The 16,778-nt window shown below is 37.5% G+C and overlaps 1 protein-coding gene across 1 annotated transcript in view; it reads right to left on the reverse strand.

Moving 5' to 3' along the window:
* The window catches only part of ELP4 (elongator acetyltransferase complex subunit 4), a 122,624-nt gene that overhangs the window by 42,794 nt on the left and 63,052 nt on the right, over positions 1-16,778 (reverse strand). The window lies entirely within an intron of this gene.

Raw genomic sequence — 16,778 nt, forward strand, 5'->3', positions numbered from 1 at the left:
TGTCATTCTCAGGAATGGGGCTCATACAGAGGGATACCATCTGCAGGACTTACATCCTGGTTCCTGGAAAGAGGAAGACCTCTTTCTCCTTGACAGTTCCACCTATGTGAGCTGATACCACAGCCTGCCACAAATCTCTAAGGTGACTAAGAAAATTGCCACCAAAAGAAAGCACGTTAACCTAGGAGATATTTGCCCTTTCTAAGGCAGAGATCAAGCACTGGTGGTGGTGCTTGTGAAACAACTGTGCAAATTGCCTGGAGTTTACAACAATACATGGGGTTGCCAACGGTCTGTGTTGACGTGAGCCCACTCAATGGAGCGGTCACAACACCATGCATGTGCACAGAGCCATAAAGCTCTGCCTCTACAAGTGGCTGCTACGGTCTCTCACATGATCCAGTTTCTGCGTACAGATTAATTAAAAGTCCAACAGAGACATAACGAAGGTAGCTGACATATTTAAAGAGAAAATGCACTTAAAATGGAAAATACTGCCATTTCAACCTCAAACAAAAGTATTGGCTCTCTCACTGAAAACGGGCTGTGTTAATCTGTGCGATACTGCTTAACTTTCTTGTGGCAGGAATCAAAGCAGCACTTTCCATGGCAGATGGCCAGGATATTTTTTTTGCCTTTTCTTTTGGATAAATACTTAGGTGTGGCCTGGTTAACTGCAAGCTAGATTATGCAAGGCATTAGACACAACTAGGAATGGCTATTAAACAGCATTAATTGCAAGAGCGTTCTAACTACATAGATCTACTTGTGCTGACTCCTACCTGTCATTGCCAGTTCCTTTGGCTCTCAAAGACTGGCTGGAGTCAATGAAAAGACCAAGGTGAGAAGTCTTAGGGAATGGTATGCGAAGCTAAATCAGCTTTGCATTTTTATAATCTGATTTTACGAGACAGCAAATTGACCATACCTGCAATCAACAATAAATTAGTGACATAAGTAGGTACTTGTGTAACATTCATGTCATTAAGATACCTTTGCTTGATTACTTTGAACTTGTTTAGAATCACAGTACAGTAGTGATCACCTCTTATTAAAATTTACCTCTCACACTTTGATAAAACCCCAGGGAACTGTAATATCTCAAGGATTGAAAATCTACACAGAAGTGACTGCAGAAGCAAATACACTGTTTTAACACTCCAGTAGTGGAAAATTTCCTCATTATTTCTAGTTTCTTGGACAGAACAAGTGACACCAGTCATTGGCACCTGACAGATAAAACTAATTGATTACTTTTTTTATTCCACATATACTGAATGCAAACCTGAAGAAGTTCTTGATCAGCCTCCACAAACTTTCTAAAATAGAAGCAGCACTTATAATGTGAAAATAGTTCTGCTGAGTTAGTGACATGCAACACATTTCTCACTGATGTCATTAGGGTTATGGAATACCAAGTATGGTGCTGCAGATGGCTATTTATTTATAAATAATAGCTGTATTTCATAATGAATTATTCATATCTTGTATAATATCGACAAAAATAACTTGCATGTATCTCCTGAAACATTTGCTGTTTTCACTGCTATTACAAATTATGACTTTACACATCTGCTTTCACTCTGTATTTTGATTATAAGATGATCTGAGTAAAAACATAAAGTAACCTTCTGTGCCACGTTTGTAGAATCAGCATGCTTTAACAGATCACGAAAGCCATCACTCAAAATTTCTCACAATTGCTTCAGCAAGTGCCTCTTTGGAACGTGGGTACAAAATAGCTACGTTTCTGCCATGGAAGACAAAGTACAGAGCAAAGCTTGTCCACATTTATTTCAGTTTACAGTTTTGTGTACCTCTGCTTGAAGAGGATGCAGGCCATATGCACATTTTGGAAATGTGGCTTTTGTATGAATTTCACTAGATTATAGTTGGCCCTACATAAAATGACATTTTATAACAGAGACTGAGATAACAGAACAAGCATCAGTCAGTTTCATTTAAATATCAGGTCCTTAACAAACCTCTGGTCATAAACTGACCCTGGAAAAGCTGCGAAGCTGGAGTTCCTAACAAAAGGAGTAATCATCTTGTTATAATTTATACAGACAGTTTAATTTGGTTATTCTGATAGTCTGCTTGATGTGATCATATCATGTAGTTCACTTTATTAATATTTTATTGTTCTTACTTTTCTTCTATTTTTGATCTGGTAACAGTGGTAACAGTGATAACAGCTACCTATAATATGTTATTTTTCTAAGACTAGGAGTAATAGATATAATGGGATATTTTTTTCAAATAAGACAAGTAATTTCAGAAGCCTTTAGACTCACGATATATTAAAGGTGTAAACTTATACCGACAAATCCTCCCAAGAAATTTGCTTTTCACAGCTTGCCTCAGTTTAAGAGAAGTTAGCATTCAGTGCCTAAAATGCTACCACTACATCTTCAGCTTCTTCAAATCTGAATTTGGAATGGGCAAAATTCAAATTCATCCCATTCGTAAACTGGAAGAAAAATAATCTCGCAAATCCAGTCACTGCTGTCGGACCTAAAACCAAACGTGCAGGTACATAATTACCTCACTGTTACATTAGAGTGGACAATCGATTAAAGTCTGCTGGATGACTGTACAGAGGATGGTTAGAGAAGAGATGGGACCAGATTTTGTTTTAGAAATAAAACGCTAGGAGAGATGCACAGCACTTCTCTCTTGCCACTGCTCACTTATATTAAGTGAAACGTTAAGCTTAAGATGTGTTTTTGAACACTAGGGAAAGGCTTACAGACTCCTTGAGGATGTTTATAGTGGGTTTCCTCTGACAGTACGAGCGTGAATGTGTACTCCTCATGTTTCCACACCTTCCCCCGTGACAGATACAGAGGAGTAAAGGGACCAATACAAACCAGACAGATTTTCAGCAGTTTTAGGGCATGCACCTGAAAACTGTTTTTATTTTAGGTTTTGACAAATGGAAAAATCGTGTTTAAAATTCTGACATCAAAACCTACAATTTCATGCTTCGTCTACACAACATCCCTTTAGATGTAAACACCATTTAAAAACAATTTCTCCCTTAAGTTCAGTGCTAGACATTTTTCCAAATTAACTGTGGATGTGGATTGATTTCCATTATTTGGGGAAAATGTTTAAAAAAGATCACTTTTTTAACGTAAAATCATGGCTACAGCATAAGCTTAGTTGCCTACTTCTCTACAGCACTGTGTATGGCTGTGCAGTATCTTAACGCTCATGTGGAACAGCTGCACTGACACAATGGGCTGCATACGTTTTTACTGTCCTAATAATCCACATATTAAAGAGTCCCTAAATACTCATTGATGCGACAGACCATAACAACTCCCTCGGAGCTGCTACAGTTTATCAGGTCACTGATCTGCATACTGAGGATTCCCCAAGTACTCATTGACAGGTAGCTTCTCATATACACTTGTACTAAATAATAATTGCTACAAAGGAACTGTTAAATCCCAGTTGCAAGAACAAATTAATTTAAAACCACTGAGACAGCACTTTAGTTTTTCTAAGGATGTGACACATCTAGACAAACCTAGTAGACAAACCAAGATATCCGAGCAGAACAACTGCTCTCAAATATTACAGCTGTATGGCGTTGTGGTTACAAATACTGCACATCTTGTCTTTAGTGAATTACCATCACTACTCTTCTGCTAGGCAAAGGTGACTCCTAACCTGTTCTTAAAACCTGTTAGAAAAAGACTGAATTAAAAACTTGTTATAAAGGTAGTCATGTTAATTGAAGCCTTGAAACGGTCACGCCTTATATCCTCATTTTCTGTATTTAGCGTTGCCATCTTTCCTCATATCTTAACCATATATCACTGAACCTTGGTTTTCCTTTCTCTTCTCTCTCATACCTTAGCAAGCGTTCAGGCTTAGTGTATGGGGCTGCTGAATCACGGCCTGAACCTCTGATTGATCACCTGAGGTGAGCAATGAGTCAGCCAGGGGAGCACAGGTGAAGGCAATTCTCCTGTGCTGCAGGAAGGGGTGGAGCCTGGCTGCACCTCTCCTAGAGCCATTTAAGAGCTGACTGCCAGTGGGGAAGGATCTCTCTGGAATCTGCTTCATTGGAGTTCCTCTTGCGAGCCCAGGGCAGGGTGAGTGGCTTTCTCTCATTACTCCAGTATAAATTATATTAGCCAAGCTCCTGGAGATCTATCTATCTATCTATCTATCTATCTATCTATCTATATCTGTATATCCATTGATTATACACTTGCCATATCTGATCCCTTTAATCTTCTGCTCTAATGCTTTCTCTCTCTACGTTTATGCTCTATAGATAAAAGATAAACTCATACACATCACAGAAAGAAGCCTTTGCACTTAACAGGATCTGGAGAAACTCATTTGCTTCCACTCACACAAATGATTCACAACCTGGACAACTTTCTGGCTTCATCTGAATTTTAGTTGAAGCCAAGGATGGAAGCATCCACAAAGACTATTCAGGAGAACAAATGACTGCTTGGAAACTTCCTACAGTCAAAACATAGCTCCTCCAAAGAGAGTAATCCAGAAGAGAAGGCTGATTCTTAATGTTAGTCTAGAATATCTTGGACTCTATGTCCGTGACGGACTTTGGCATGATAATGCTGTCCTCTACCATTCGCTATAGGGGTTGGTAATTCCAGTAATCACTGGAATTCTACAATGCCAAGACTGATATTCCTACACAGTTTTCTCCACTGGTCTCTGAGTACTTTGAGTATTATTTATTGTCCGACCAGGAATCAAATCAGTTTCATTTCATTTTTACATTACTTGGTTTTTACGACTCATTTATGTTCCAGCCAGCAGGACATGTGGATCTAGCTGACATTGGTTGTCGTGCGTTTCTGAGAACATTGTTCATGACAACCATGTTTTTAAATCACACGAGACTTCAATCAAATTCACATTAATAGTCAGGGTAGTCACAACATTTTTGCACGTAATTCACCAAGTGAAAGCTCACAGACACGCCAAGGAACCAAAACAAGAGGCAGAAGAAAAGATGTATCCAAGAACCGTTAATAGATCCATGACTTTCCTAATCCTAGCTATGACAACGGACACCAGAACATATAATAAGAGGTAGTATCATAACTCTTAGTAGTATAGCACCTGTGCTTAGATGCTACCAACTCAGATTGTGACAACTTCTTTACTGAAAGTTAAGTATTGTAAAAATTAAGATGAGCACAACAATTCCTCCCTAAGAACACTCCCAGTATGCACATTTTTTCCTCAGACCATGTAATTTATCCTTCCTTCATCAATACCTGAACTATTTCTCTGCAGTCTTTTTCTTTACAGTCTTAATAAATCCAGGAATATTCTAAATACTATTGAAAAGCTAATTTTCCTAGCGTGGTCTTTTGGTCAGGAACACCAGCCTCCCTCTGTCCATCTATTATCCCCATTTTTACTACGAAGCAAATATAAACGTCCTCATTTTAAAGGATCTTGCAATTTAACATCAGCTTAGATATCATCTCTTAGATAGCAATACAGTGCTATTTGTGAAATCTTTTTGTTTGTTTGTTAGTTTGAGATGATCTGATGAAAATTCACAGAAGTATCTCATTATACTCCTTCAAGAATACGTTAAAAATTTCCTCTTCTATAAAAACCTCTTCTTTCACTGAACTTACATGCTGAGCTAATTCAAGACTTAGGCTATGCTGATGAAATCCTAACACAGCAAGTTACTGACTTTTGCCTCTGCTTAAGAAGATAAGACCGACAGTATTAGCCTGAACAGCTCTCACAGTCTCATTCTAATAGAGCTGTAAAATGCTATTCTTGCTGCAGCCAAAGGATTAGAGGCAGGGTCAGAGTGTGTGTGCTGCAGGGGATGGTAAAGATTTAGAAGGCAGTGTTACAGAAAAAAGAGACTGAAGTTCCTGAGAGGATGTTGGAGGACATAGCCTCAGGAAAATCAACTTTTACAAGAGAGGGAGAGAGCTGTATCTCCAAAGCATGGGGAGCCCCACGCTTTTGTGTCTTCACCTAAAACAGCCTCACCTTCTCCAGTATTCAGCTTTGTCCTTGACAAATTTTAGTCATCCCAAAGTTCTCTGCTAGCTTCCCACAGCCCTTTTGCTTCTCTCCAGTCTCAAGTCTTTACCTTTACTGTGCAAAAATTAGCTGATTAAGAAAAAGTAGTACAAAAATTGCAAAAGGAATGAAAAAATGAGCAGTTATTAATCTGCTGAGAGTGTTGATAAACACATCAAAAACAAACAAGACCAGTGGCATTTGTAATGGCAATAAGAATAATTTGACACTTTTGCCCCATGAAGGGGCTTCAGGGAATAATGTATGGACTTTCAAAAGAAACACTCTGAAGTAAATACTATTAAAATGCAGTAAGACTTGGAAATAGTAATAAAGATAGCAAAATCAAACCAGTAGAATGACAAACATAAGAATTGGAATAAAACAAAGAGCTTGTACGGATAGACAGTAAGGGATAGTGGTAGCTTAGGCTGTTGTTTTTCTTTATTTAATATGTTGAATAGATTGGGAGAAGCAAGGAAGAAAAAGTTATTTCTTTTATTTCTTTTCCCTTCCTATAGTTAGCTAGATTTGCATCACAACATATTTTGAACAGAAACTTCAGCATCAGACTACAAACCTATTTAAGCTAAACAAGGATGAAAAATGGTAGAACAGAAGCTGCTGCCAGTTAGAACAAGAGAAATCTGATGTCCAGCTAAGATATGGGACCACGGAGACTCCCTTAGCCTTAACCATCACACCAGAAGGACAGAGACAGATCTAGTTTTGATGACAGACTTCTGACAAGAACTGAACCTGCCTTTCTTTATAAAGCAATACATCGTCTTTCTTAATGCTAAGGAGCATACTCATTGCAAAGAAAGAAGAGGCCTACTTTAGCAATGAGACCTACTCATCATCTGTGCTGTTGAATGGGGCATGGCACAATTTAGGATACCAAAAACCCTGGAGTTATGTGAGAAAGGTGGGAGAAATGGGGGCAGAGATCTGAACTGGTAACTGATAGAGAACTCAATAACTAGAGAACCTCGATCAGACAAAGGTAATCATTGTTACCAGAATCCCTCTGTCCTACTTTCAAAGACCTTATGAATGAGAGAGAGCTTAAATCTGACAACAAAACCCAGAAATGTTCAGAGACAGAGGGCAACATTTTGCTTAGAAATACTTGTGCTTGATTTCCCAGGCTAACGGATGTTTTGTTTGAGACCTCCACTCAGTCAGGCTGTCTATAGCCCTTAACTCATTTGATGAAGCTTCCTAGTCCTGGTCCAGCAGGTACACCATTTACCAGACCACCTCCAAACTTTCAGTGTCCCAGTCCAAAGGTCACCGCTTACCAAATAATATCACGTTTATTAAATAATATCACGTGGTACCCCTGTCTGGCTGACATAGCTTCAGAGATAGGAATGATATTCGGTGCAAACATTTCCTGCCACTCTGACTTATAGACTACTACGCAGGAGTTTTGTTCTCTGAGGACCAGAGCTGATGTGGAATTTTTGTGCGATTATCAGTCTGTCAGTTTGTGTTCTCCACTCCGGAGCAGAGACACAGCTTAGCATAAGCAACCTGGCTGAAGGAAGGAACTGGAAATGCTTTCATCTGAAGATACTGGACATGTGTATTGCCACTTTAACTTTACAAGGAGTTGCCGCTTTTAGAATGAGGGTGGGCTTGGCAGCTTTTTATGTTTAGGGTCCCTAAAAATTATTGCACGTGGGGACTGTGTAACAATAGAAAGACAAAATGAACTGAGCAAGTAATGGTGACGGTCTCCATAACCCATCCCTTTCAAGCAATGCGCAACAAGATTTGATGGTACTAAGTAGGCCTGCCTCCAAAAAAATGCTGAAGCAGCAAAAGAAGAAAAGGTGAAAAATCTAAAAAAGCGAAATGGTTCGTAGATTTCTGTCAACAGGAGGAGAGTCATTTGATAAAACACTCAAATCAGTAGCCCTGTATCAATATAAGTGGTTGGATTGATATGTTTTTCTGTTCTTTGTGATTGAAGCAAGTCTTTGAATATTCATGAGGAACAGGCTTCAGTCTGTGCAAAAAGCTTTTTTCTGTCTTTGTCTTCATGGGCTCTGGGAGGAAGCAAAGACATCTAAGAATAAGCCTAGAATATTTAATGTTATGTGGAACTTTCATCAATTGTGGAGCTGAATGAAACAATTCATCAAACAGTAGTTTTGCAACCAGAGATTGCATTTCTTTTGGCAAATCAACACAAACAAGGACTTTGATGTTGCTAAGGAATTCAGAAAATAGTGGCAGTGCCCGCAGCATTTGACACAGCTTGAAGCTCTGGATGTCAGTTGAACTTCCATCCTGAGGCCAGAGAATCCTCCTTTGAATCCCTTTGACACAAGACTGACTATCTGGTTTGCTTTTGTTAATGAGTTCATATTCATAGCAAGCCAAGAGAGCTTGGTTGCGAATCAAGTGTAGCAGTAAAGAAGTGAAAGCATTAATCCAGCTGCTAAAGGCATTCCAACTTCTGCAGTCTTTGTCCAAAGTGCAAGATTACTCGGATTTTCCTATCATGACTCCTACAATGATTCATCAAAGCATTATGAAGGCAGACAGAGGAATTCAGTGCCACCTGTAGGAACCAACTTTTTCTTTGAATCATTTGGCAGCGATGTGTTTCTGAGAATATCAATATCAGAACCCTCAAGCTCTGGCTAGCTTTGCTTTTGCCTTGTCTCAAAAAATGATGGCAGGGAAAAAGAATGGCTCCAGTACTGTTGAGGTGAAGGTGTGACAGAGGGAAACTAACTTTCATGCCAGATGCTTCAGAGTTCTTACTTGTGGAGAGACCGCAGGGAAAATAACTGATTTGACTCATCAAGGCTTTCTGAAACTACTGCATAAACACTTGCTGGATTCAATGAATTCCTTGCCACCCCAAAAGATGTCTCTCTATTAATATATCCATGTTCATTTTTTTTTTTCCCCATACAACTAAAAAATTATTATGTTTGACACATTAGAACCATTTAATGTGATGTCTGTTTGGGGACTTGCTCTTGTGGGGGAAAAAAAAAACTGAAAAGAATAACAGCCAACTTCCTTGGGTCAACTTTGTAGGCATTGAAGTATCTCCATCTTAATTGAAATTGTAGTGCAATCCACCAAGAGGAAGGTGTCCCTGCATACAGCAGAGGGGTTGGAACTAGATGGTTTTTAAGGTCCCATCCAATCCAAACCATTCTATAATTCTAAGATCCCCTATGACAAACAAGGTCTTCTACTATTATTTTGCTTTCAGATTATCTTATTTTTCCTAATAGGTAGGTCTCTTATGGACATATCAATGGGATGCTCGTACCACTTTCTATTGATTCCACATGCACAAGCTCGTACAGGGGCTGCTCAGTCTCACAGATACCAATTTCTGCAGTACAGATTTGTGCAAGTAGCTGTTTGTTGGAAGAAAAGAAAAAAGAAAAAAAAGAGTTTTTGGTTAAATTTTTATATACTACACTTTAGTTAATGGAAAGTTTTAGTTAATACTTTTCTAACGTCTGTCACATCTCAGGAACAGCAATTACATGTGCCTGATGAAGTATTTTTTAAAGGATGGATAAAACAAAGTTTCGTCAACATGGCAGAGAGAATTACATAGTCTCTTTTATAAAAATTATTATTTTTTTAAGTGGAAGTTTAAAATCTATTCTATCTTCAGTTTCTGAAAGCAATAATTTCATTTCAAGTGGATTTTAAAATTATGCTTCTGTAATACAAAGGCATTGTAATGATCTCTCCTTGCCGCGACAATAACAAAGCTGTTATGAATCACCACAGTGCGCGTAGATATGGAAATTGATGGGAAGCCTTCCTTGAATTACAGACTAGATTTGCATCAATTTTATCTGCTGCTTATGATGTTTTTGTGTCCTGAAGAATTCTTAACAGTAGCTTCACTGCTGTCACAACTGCTGTAGTTACTTAGGACGTATGAATATCCATAGGGCCTAGCAATCCCAAATCTATTACAGAAGGATCAGAGCCAGATTATGATAAGTTAGTTTACTATTCACCCTTACGCTTAAGAATACACAAAAATGTTCAGGTAATACTTAATTTAAACATTGGAAACATACACTTACTGGTCTTGCAAGTAACAATTCTCTCCTAATTGAAGTCTGCCTATGTGGATCACCCTCACAAATGAATCTGTGATTCCTGTTGTTTGTTGCACTGTGGTACATTAAAACCAACCCCTATAGTCAGCAGTGAAACAAATCTATTTAGATTGTAACTTTCCTGGCTGACAAGATTATTTTTAATGTATAAGTTGTATCTTTTTTTAAGTTTGCTTTTAAAAAAACCACACATTCATTTTTCTCATTTTAGGCAGCTTCCCCTTTTCTTTACAATGTACACCTTACTCAAATACCTATGATGATATTCTGTAGTACAGAATAGCTGTACTACATACTTATGTTTAATGAACTCTGTAAAACCGCAAGCCCTACCCAAGTGATAGGAAAGTACTACATGACAGGAAATCATGCTTGTAATGCTACCAAATTAATCAGTATTCAGTAATTTCGAAAGTCAGAACTACGATAAATACAAGAGGCTTTTACCAGCACGTATCAGGACAATATGATCTATTATTTGCTATCAAAAACTGGTGCAGGTAACAGTTACGAAGTATTTTGATCACTTCAATAGAGAGGTTTATAAAAAATCTTTGTGTTAAGACTAACTGCTAGGGAATATGGTCGTTAAACTTAGTACTGAAAGTAGAGATGGGCAAGTTATCATGTATTTCACATATTACTAAACTCATTTTCTAAGTTGAAGTCACAATTCACAAACTATTCTTGGATAACTGATAGACCAGAAGACAAAGCCGTAGTACAATCACATTGCCCACTGACTGCCATTTCAGTCACTGCTGCTCAGAACTCCCAGAAAGGAGCTGTCACTTATCTCTCCAGATAGACAAGGAACTGTTGCATAGGAAGAAATAGAAATAGAAAGAATAGAAATAGAAATCATAACTGGAATACTGAAACCAAAAAAGAAGATCTAAGCAATCAGAAATTACTGTAACTCACAATAACAAGCAGAATTTGATCAAGACGAGAAGTCATCACAAGTAGAATAATCCTTTTTTAATAGACAGTTTTTCAAGAATCAGCAATTGTCAAATGTTTGAAGACTTAGAAATAAATGCATTTTACTAAATATCTCAGGCTGCCGTGATCTTTATTTTTTTTTAATAATCTATAGCCTATTGCAATGTAAGATTTTTATGTTTTTCCAGAAATTAAAGATGTCTAAGTAACTGGCATTGTGATAGTTCATTTGAGCAGTCTGTTGGCAATTTTTTTTTTTTGGTAACTATTTCTTCTGATATGGGCAAGAACTTTCATTTATGGTCATATAGGAGACAGGTAATTATGCAAGTAATAGGTACAGGAAAGAAAACACAAGAAAATCCGAAATCCAGAGTAAGGATTGAATAAGTGATTTTTAAGAATTCATAGTTTTTACCCAAGGGGAAAAAAAGAGTTCTGGAATCGTGTGGAAACAGAATAGCTACTGCAAAGAACATGAGCATACTGAGACAACGTGATGCAAACAGCTGTGGTTATGTTGGTGCTCTGCTTGGGCTACCAGCCCAACCGATTGGCAATACTGCTTTTTGCATGCACGAAGACTTGTTTAGAGATAGCTCCATCCATACAGGGCACAGCGTTGGTCACACACATACACACAAAGAAAAAAGATGGGGAACAAAATTAATTATAATAAACACTGACAGTAGGACAAAAAATACAGACATATTTAGTGCACTGCAACTGAACGTGGCTGTGTGGCTAAGCTATTCTTCCTTTCAGATCAGCTGGTTAGTAGAAGTAATGATTTATGTATGCAACAGGGTCCTGATTCTTCTGGACATGTTGTCTGTAAATAGTAAAGAATGCGTGACACCAATGTTACTTAGCTTCCTCCTCCCAGCTAAGATCAATGCATATACTATATTCAGCTGCCAAGCATTTGAAAAAGATTACTGATGTAGCTTGAACCTAATCAGCTGAATGAAAGTGCTAGAAAAAATGTATTTCAGTTTTAAGAAAGGAGAGAAGCATGACTTGATGTGTCAGAATCAGGCTGATAGTCACGCCTTTATGAGAAAACCAATGATATTCCCCTTTTCAGCAGCAGCAATGGACTGCGCTTATTTAAAAGGACAATTTGACTGCAGATCTTTATGCTTCTGTTGAAACACACAAATATGGCAAAACATGCTGTTACAGAAAGCAGTGGGAAATTGATACACGTTCCAGAATGCAATTCTTCAGTATTCTCCATTTGGATTATCAAAACAGTGCATCTTTTAACTCAATACACTGGAACTGTAACAGAAAACTACAAAGAGATGATCCCCTCTCCTAAAGGAAATTTTATTATACTAACTATACAGTATCTTTGTATTTAAATGAAGTAATTAAATCTGATATGCATTACTAATGAAAAGCAGCACTACTGATGGCATACGCTATTACTTAAATGATTATTATAAAAGTGAGCTTATACAATAAGGACAACAATTATCAAAAATCAGGAAGCTTTCTTACTCTGAAGACAATTTGAGTAATCTTACCCAAGAAATAAAAGGTCTGTTTTGTCTGGTCATATTCGCACAGACAGCTATTCAAACCAGTAAGTATAAACAGTATGAATAAATCTGTAATCTGGAAAATAATTAAAAGGTTTTTTAGTGGCAGAGCAGATTTTGCTTTGTCATTCTGTCTTAATTTCTGTATTAACAAAATGCTCCAAGCAGGTGTAAGCTTTGGTAAAGGTCAGCACAGAAAGAGGCATCTTGTTTGATATTTGACTAGCATGTGGTCTATTAATAGCATAATGTTCTAACAAACAAAACACGACGCTTTAAATACCTCTTGAATTTTTAATCTCCTACGCATTCCATATTGCAGTGGTTAAGCCTAGAGAAAGAGTTGAAGTTTTAATGAATTAACAATCAGAAAATATTCCACAACAAAAATAAAATGTTCTGGTTAGGAGAAAGCAGCAGCTACGTGTATGAAAACAAGGAAGTCTAAGGAAAAAAATCTCTCTGCCTATACACGCTTTGCTAAAAGTCTCTTGACACAAATAAAAGGATCCTCCCCAACATATGGAAGAGCTGCTATGCCCTTCCGGGGATGGTCTGTAGCTATGTTCACCTCAGGCACGCCAAGGAGAGGTGAATTGTCAAATGTAATTTCAATCATTGGGTGGTTTGGTTGAGGCAGATTAGTTGTACGCAATCATGATAGATAGTTTATCCCAGCCCCAAACTGCCGCTTGGGAAATCTTGCACGCAAACGAACAGAAACTCAGTCATTATTAGTGTCAAGAAGGTATACAGAGGCAAAATTTGGTTGGCAGCCAGGCAAGATGAATCAAGGCGAAAAAGTGACCAATTGCATGTTCAAAATGGAAATTGATAGGCATGTTGTAGTTTGGAAAGATTTTAAACACCAGAAAAAGTCATACATTATTAATTATTCAGAGATAAATATTTAAAAAGTCTTTCTCTATGGAGAAATACATTTTTTTTTTAAGTCAATGTAAATTACTTGTGTAGTGTCCTAATTTTAAAGCTCTATCCCAGAAGCTGCCCTGTGATATTTTAGAGCGCATCTTATTACATAATGTTAAATACTCCTTTCAGTCAAAATATTGCACATCAAAAAATCGTTCACCAAATAAGCACTTTTAAGACAAATAAAAGGTATATTTGATTCGTAGAATTGTTTCTAAGCAAAGTACCCTCCAGAACTCCTTGCAGCGGAGTACAGTGCTAATATTTATCACCTTTACCTTTACAAAGATAGCTAAATATTTAATGAACAAAACAGTAAAATCCACCTGTGTGAGCAATCACAAGTCCTGGCTCTTTAATAAATAGCAAAAAATTGCTAAAAGAGAATGTCCTCAAGTTTCATTGCCTGAAGTGATATGCTCTGACAAATCTAACAGCTCTTCCTGTGTCATTCCTAATGCACTTGTCACTCAGTATTATCCATCCTCATTAATGACAATGGGAAAGTTTATCTTGGGAACACGTTTTAAATCATCCACTCTTTACAATGGGACCATGAAATCTCTTACAAAACATGAGGCGGGAACAACTCTGACAACAAAACCCCTTCCTGGCAGCTTTACTCTTAATTCCTGTTCAAGGAATAATGTGTTTATCATACAGCCATACAGAACAATATATTAGATGAAACTTGAAACAAGAATAGCTGGTTTGATTTTTCAAGATAGGAAGTATTTTTACAATATTTTTATTATGCTGAAAACACTAAATCTTTTAGGAACGTAATTCTGTGTGGAGTCACATTCATTCTTTTAGGATGAAAAAACACCCTTTAAAAACACCCATAAAATCACTGGAATATACATTAACTAAAGACTTCATATAAAAGGTGATATTTCTCTCGAAGAAAATATGAACTCTGACTGAGTACTGGCTTTGTACAAACTATACATCTATACAAATAAGATAACATCTATAAACAATTTTACCAGGGGACTACAATGCATCTATGAAAACACTTCAGTTACTCCCAATTTTCTCCCAGAAATGCTCTCTTCAATTATCAGTTCTGAAAACTGATCAACCCACCCCGGCCGTCCTAATGAAATGCATGTACAACAGATGGAATGCAAATCTCCACTTTTCTTTGGGTACTCTAATGTGAAAAATGCAACATCAAGTGTTTGTCTCTTTTTTTACCAAACAACACCAACAACCTTCCATAACATCTTCCATATGTAGCTGTATGGGGCTGCTGAATCACGGCCTGAACCTCTGATTGATCACCTGAGGCGAGCAATGAGTCAGCCAGGGGAGCACAGGTGAAGGCAAATCACCTGTGCTGCAGGAAGGGGTGGAGCCTGGCTGCACCTCTCCTAGAGCCATTTAAGAGCTGATGCCAGTGGGGAAGGATCTCTTTTGGAGATCCACTCCACTGGAGTTCATCTCGTGAGCCCAGGACAGGGTGAGTGACTTTTTTTCATTATTTCTATAGAAATTATATTAGCTAAGCTCCTGGAGATATATATATATATATATATATGTACACTGTCTGTATATCCAATGACTATGCACCATCTGTATATCCACTGATTATACAGTAGCTAACATAATCTACTTTCAAATAGATCTTCTCCTAGTCTGCCTTCAAGAAATGCTGATCTTTTGGATCAACTCAATTGGTAGCAATATAAAAATTTTCAAAACACAAACTCCAGAAACCAAAAATAGCAAGAAACAAATGCTGCAATAAAGTAGGCCAGGCATTTGTGTTTTGATTGAATATAGGCAATTCCTAAGCCAAGAGTGTAGAATAATATCAGAGAGGATACATATACACACCATGGTGGGCGTAGGTGAGAGGCAAAAAGACTGGAGATGTAGAAGAGCTCAGCTCATGCCATGTGTGTAATTTTTAGTTCAGACTACAAAGGAAAATATGCTTCTAATAGAACGATATATAAGCAATCCACTGACAAAATCCTTTCAGTGCAGTCCTTCTACCTTTAAGCATTACTCTACAAACACCGCAAAAATTTTCCTTTGTAGGTTTAGGAGAGTTTGAGAAACCTGAATCTAATTCTTGTGGCTTTTTCAAAGCCAGAATATTCTGTTAAGATGAAGAAAAAATACAAGAGATACCAAAGTCCACCACAAAACTGTGCCTTTTCTTTACTTGTAACTGCTGTCCTAAAGTGATCTAAAGAAGCTCATGTTTTCTGAAGACAGAACAAGGACTAGCCAGTTCTTCCTTTGGCATTTTCTAAGGTGATGAAAAAAAACCCATATCCATAAAACTCATAATTTTTCTGATTATTTCACAATATTTTAGCAGTCAGTAGTTGATTGTCTTTCTACTTTATTGAAAAAAAGAAATCCGAAATAATGTGGCTTTAAATTAAATTTAACTGATAAGAAATAAAATACCTCGTCAGTCATTTATCAATATACAAAGGAAACCTAAAAAGAACAAAAGCTAAGTAGAGGCAAATAAAAAGAATCAATAAAACAAAAATCAAGATCAGCCTAATACATTTAATACTGATTCTCATTTACAAAATGCCTCTTCATTTGAGCAAAACCCGAATTCCATTTAACCAGAAAGCCTTTCGAAGCATCAGGAATCTCCTGCTAGTTACTTACTGGTATATCTGCACATATTCAATATTTATGCTTTCTCTCTATCCATTTTTAAAGAGAATTAAAGGAGTAGCTAAACCTCTGCCAATAAGATGACAGGAAGGCTATTTTTAGTCTAGATGATGTAGACTGAACACAAACAGCCCATGGCTATGGCACTGCTGAGGATCAGATCTAAACACAAATATTACATTTTCTTCTTATTAATCCCTTATTTTAAGCAGTAGCAAGAATTGCACATTAAGTACATGTTTGTTCTCTTAATAACACTCATCCTAGAAGCAGCGCCGCTCTTCCTTGTATTACAGCAGCCATAACTCACCCAGCTCCTCTCATTACTCTCTGGTAGCAAAAGGTTTTTGAAAGGGCATTTGAGGCAGCACAGGAAACCTGCAATTCACACAGAATTACCAAGTCTTATACCAAAAGGTGAGAAGTACTGGTTAAGAGGCATATGTTGTTACCCCAGGGGCTTCAGATTGCAGGCCTGAGTCTATGACCACAGTGATTATCGATTAAGGAGCACATTACTAAAAAC

The sequence above is a fragment of the Meleagris gallopavo genome, chromosome 5 (assembly GCF_000146605.3).
Source record: "Meleagris gallopavo isolate NT-WF06-2002-E0010 breed Aviagen turkey brand Nicholas breeding stock chromosome 5, Turkey_5.1, whole genome shotgun sequence".
Lineage (NCBI taxonomy): Eukaryota > Metazoa > Chordata > Aves > Galliformes > Phasianidae > Meleagris > Meleagris gallopavo.